Genomic DNA, 5115 nt, shown 5'->3' on the forward strand with positions numbered 1-5115 from the left:
TCCCGGTCCCGATCCGGTGTGCTCTATGCCCCCGCCCCACAGAGCATCGCGTTGTCGCCCCTCGCGCACGGGGCCGGTGACAAGCGGTGACACACGGACACACGGACGCACACTCCCTCTCCATCAGCGCCCCGCGGTGCTCAGTGTATGTGCCCGGAGAGGGGAGGAGGAAAAGGGGAGGATGCACGAAAAGGGGGAGATGCGTGGGAAACGGGTGGGGAGGGTTGGGGAGGGGGGGCGGTCATGGAGAAGAGGGGAATCATGGAGAAAGGGGGGATCACGCAAAAGGGGGGTGCGTGCAGGGGGGAGCGCGCACGGAGGGGTGGCGGGGGAAGCGTTACAAGGATGGGGATGCAAAAGGGGTCCGGCCGCAGCCTGCAGGGGGTGGGCCGGGCAATGCACGGGGGTGGCGGGTCCGTGTCGTCGTCGTTTCCCCCCCCCCCCCCCTCCGTCCCAGCCCCCGGCATCCCCCGGGCCGGGCCGTGGGTTACTCACGGGTCGGGCATCCGCGCCGTCGAGCAGCGCCGTCCGCTGCCCCGTGCCCACGGCCGCCGCCCGTGCGCTGCCCCCGGGCTCGACACCGGAGGGAGAGGGAGAGGCAGCGGGAGCGGAGCGGAGCGGAGCGGCTGCACTGCGCACGCGTCCCCCGGCCCCTGCGATTGACTTCCTAAAGCAATTGCAGCTTTGGCACTTCCTCACGTCAAAACACACACACACACAAACGCGCGCGCGCGCGCACGCAGCGCCCGGTCCCGTGCCCTACACCGGCTGTCCGGTGTGTGCGGCCGGCACCGGCACCAGCACCCGAACCCGAACTGCATCCTGCACCAGGTACAGCATCCTGCAGCAGCACTGTGCGTCCAGCACCTTTGTAAGCCATCACTGCACACCCCATCCTGATATCTCACACCCGGAGTCCTGTAGCAGCATCCAGCACCGGCAGCCCGATGCAGGCATCCTGTGCCAGCGCAGGGCACTGGAACCCCCTGCACCAGCATCCTGAACCCACTGCCTTTCCCCAGCACTCAGCACTGTGCACCCCAAAGCAGCACGCAGCACTGACACCCGGCACCAGCATCACCCCCAGCATCATCACCCAGACCATCTCTGTGCTATGGGGGGCACAAGGGGGAAAATGCCCCACCTCTGCTCTCCCATTGAGGCTTTCCCCAGATGCCTGGGGAAGGGAAGGAGCTGGAGGCACCCCTGCCCCGTGGGTGCATGGGACTGCTGGGAGCGGAGTGATTTGCCCTGAATTTCTGTGTTATTTATTTATTTATTAAAGGGGGGTGATGCATTGCTAAAGATAAAGGACGATAAAACTTGGAGAGAGAAAAGGAGGCATAAAAATTTCATGCTCTCGCCAGGCGGGGAAATGATCCCATTTTATTATTTAAAACCTCATGAAAACCCATTTCCCTGGGAGAGAAAATGGTCGAACCGCCGCCTATCTCAATCCCTGAGACATGCACTCTGCTACGTGGGGGGAAGCACTGAGAACAGGGCCTCCACACGTGGCTGCTGAGCTGCAAACACTGAATGTGGCCCCATCCCACGCGAGCAGCATCTGAGAGCAGAGCGCACTTCTCCTGCACGGGCATCTCCTGCCATATCAACACTTTCCTTGTTGGATTTTCCTATTTTTCCTGCTTTTCCCTCTCCAGCACGCTGCTGAACAGGAGTTTGCTCAGGGATGATGTGCCCAAGGCCCTCCATGGCCGAAGCAGGACATGTCCTGTTGGAGCTTTCCCAGTTCTTCAGAGCAGGTTCGCTTTAGCACTTGACCAAGCTCGGAGCCTGAAACTCCTGCAAAGCCTCTTGCGTCCGCAGGAACTGCTTTACAGCATTCGGGATTTGCAGAAATCCCACTCCAACATTCGGGATTGCGGCTTTGTGGGATTCTCTCGAGCCTTTGGGATGGAGAAAAAAAAAAAAACAACAAAAAAAAGGCGGACGGAGAAAAAATCCTCCTACCCGCCCCGCTGCCACCCGGCTCCTCTCCCCGCGGGGCTCGGGGTCGCGTTGCAGTTGCGGAACCCACCCGCAGGTGCCGCCCGACTCCGCCGGCAGCGGCTCCCCGGGAGGAGGCGGCTGAGCTCGGGCTCCCCCGGCCCCGAGAGCCGTCCGCAGCTCCAGGGATGGGGCACCGCGCTGCCGTGCCTCTCCGCCCTCCGAGCGATGAGTTTCGAAGAGTGCCTAACCTGAATCTCCTTTCTTTTTCGCTTAAAGCCACCCCCCTCGTCCCTTCTCTATTGAAGTATGTGAAAAGCCACTCTGCATCTTTTTTTCTAAGCTCCTTTCAAGTGCTGTAAGGCTGCGATGAGGTCTCGCTCCTCTCCCTCCCCGTGGGTGCTTCCAGACTGAGAGCGGCGCCTTCAGTGCGCCCAGATTTGCTGATTTTTGGCACTGCTGATGGAGGTCTCGTAGGACGGTGCTGGGTGAGTGAGGCATCCTCAGCTCGGATCGCATGGGGAAAGCACAAAGCACTGCACACCCTGAAGAGCTCCAGGAACTCCAAGCAGGCTGCTAGGGAGCAGGAAGCCTCTTTTGATGAATAGCTGAGGGGAGTCAGCCTGTGTCAGGACTGAGATACAGCGTGGCTCCCGGTGGGTTTGCAACGCAGCATTTGATGGTGAAATCCTGTCAGCAGTTGCTCAAACCGCAGCTCCAAAGCACTCTGCAATCCCAGCCTTGCTGGAACAGCAGAGGGTCACTCCCTCCTGCAGTTCCCAGCTGATGCACACCCCAAGAGGCTGGCAGGTGTTGGGAGAGGATGCGTGGAGGCTGCTCAGAGAGGTTTTGTGTTCCAAAGGCCTCTTCCTGCCACTCCTACCCGGCTTTGCAGGCAGCAGTGGGAAGTTTGGGTGGTGGGACCCAAAGAGGGACCTGTGGCTGGAGCACTGGGTTGTCAACAGGACCTGAGCCCCTGCAGCCAAAGTGCATGAACCCAATAACAGGAACCGACCCATCCAGGCTCCATGATCCTTGCTGCCATTTTGAGGCAGCTCATATCTCTATTTTCTTCCCCTTTTCTGTAAAGACATTGGAGGAGAGGATCCCACTGTCTCTCATGCACTCAGGCTCGAAGGCAAAGCAACCGCATGAGGTCCTGCAGCGTGGCTCTCCGCAGAGCAAAGTTTAAGGGGGGGCTTTTGCACCATTGGGAACAATGCAGTTATAAATTCTATCATGTTGAGGGGAAAAAAGGGGCTGACCGTTTTGATTTCCTAATGTAACAGAGTTTATGCAATCACACTGTATATCAGTGCATTCGCATTCTTCCAAATTCCTCTCTTTAAAAACTCTTTAACCCCTTTGGCCAGTTTTAGCCCAAACCAGCAGAGAGGTATGGAGCTCAGATCCTACATTTGCAATCAGTTGGCTAAAGAGTGACCCTGCCAGGGCTGCAGCTGTGAGAAACACCAACCCATGCTGCCAGCCCCTATTAGACACCAGAGAATCCGCACAGTGCTGACATCTGATTGATGTCCAAACCGTGGGAAAAGCTTCCCTGGGAGTTTGTGCCCTCCCAGGCACCCAGGTCGGTCCCCCATGAGACGCCAGCCTGCTGAAAACCAGGCTGCAAATCCTGCATCTCTCCGAGCTGTTTGTTTGCTTTTTAGTGCCAAGCTACGGGGGGGAGAGGGGAAGCAGCTTAGCAGAAGTCATAGCCAGGAGGGCTAGTGCTGGCACTGAAAGCAGCACTGGGGCTGCAGCCCCAAAGCCTTCGGCACTGTGGAAGCCTCATCTTGGAAGGAATCACTGCAAATTACTGTCTCTGCTCTGGGTGTTACAAGCTGCCAGGGTTTGGGGCACCAATGCTCCTTAACAGCCATGAGCAGCCTCACCTGGGGGCCTCCATCCACACCCTTTGCTGTCAGCTCAGGAGCCCTATTTAAGCTCAGCACAGAACTCTCTGTTCTTTTTGCAGCAGTGCTAAGGCTGGTTTGCTCCCAGCTCTGCCTGTCTATGGGTCCTGCTGAGCTCGACCCCAATGTGGAAGCTGGCTTTGTGACCTCAGCCCTACCTGGACTCTCTGGAGCTGCTCAGCACCTGCTGGGCCTGATCCTGACTCCAGGGCTGATTCATTGCTTGCCTTTTACTGCTCTACCTCATCGTTGCAAGCTTGCCTGGTGACCTTGAGGGCTCTCAGATGGATGTGGTGGTGATTTCTGGAACTGCCCTGTCCCACTGTGGGGCTGGACCCTGCCTGCTGACATCCCTTCTTGCCTCCTGGATCCTTTGGGAAGCAGCTGGCCCTTGCTGCTCCTTGGCACAGTCAAGACCAAAGGAAATACTTGTGTGTAACAAACTGCTTAGGAGCTGCTTTCCATGCAGGGGATTTAACCACGCTACAGCCCTGTTTATGCAATGAAATTACGAAGGAGACAGAAGCAGGGCACAAGTCTTTTTACAATTTACAGCTCATTTAGCTGTGGATTGTGCTGCCAGGTGTAGCAGTGGTGACACTCCTTATTACCTCCGTGGTTTTCCATCTGAGCTTCTGAGGGATGTAGGATCTTTCTCTCGAGCCCTCATCACTGTTGCAGCAATGGCCGAGCAGTCGCAATGCAGTGTGTCAGGAACAAGTCACAGAGTGTAACAAAAAGACAAAATGGAGCTGGATGGATTTCTCTTTTGGCTGAAATCAAGGCAGGTGGCATCTGCGCGTCCATGGCCTTTCCTTGACTACAAGATGGGAAAAGCTGGGCCACATCCAGGCTGTTCTCACCCTTCTGCTCTGAGAGCTCACCAGCTTTACCATCCGGGAGGAGCTGAGAGCTGCTCTGCAAGTCTTTCATCTGCGGACATGAAGGTGGTTCTGTGTGCTCTCTGAAAGTCTGCAGATGGACGAAACTGCTGGCACAGGTATGTTGAGAGCTGACAGGAAGCCTCTGCTCTTTGTTTGGAGGGGGGAGAACGAGATGAAGGTAACTGAAGGGAAGGCCTGAGAAGTAGAGGTCAAGTGTTTACAATGAAAGCAAAGTACTTAGCACAAGTGGGGGAAGGATTAAAACATATTCCTGGTTGTGTAACCTAGCCCAAGAATGGTATTCTGATTTTCATTCTTGCGAGGAAAGCACCTCTCCACGCTGCTCCCTCATCTCTCAATTA

The 5115-nt window shown here is 56.7% G+C and overlaps 1 protein-coding gene across 1 annotated transcript in view; it reads right to left on the reverse strand.

The window, feature by feature from the left end:
* Positions 1-522, reverse strand: part of RGS19 (regulator of G protein signaling 19) — a 12297-nt gene extending 11775 nt beyond the window's left edge. Inside the window, exon 1 of the mRNA XM_042884761.1 lies at positions 496-522. The gene's annotated coding sequence lies outside the window, so the exon portion shown is untranslated. The remainder of the gene's footprint in view (positions 1-495) is intronic.
* Positions 523-5115: the final 4593 nt, after the last annotated feature.

Source organism: Lagopus leucura, unplaced genomic scaffold, assembly GCF_019238085.1.
Source record: "Lagopus leucura isolate 7727_CA_CO unplaced genomic scaffold, USGS_WTPT01 Super-Scaffold_100045, whole genome shotgun sequence".
Lineage (NCBI taxonomy): Eukaryota > Metazoa > Chordata > Aves > Galliformes > Phasianidae > Lagopus > Lagopus leucura.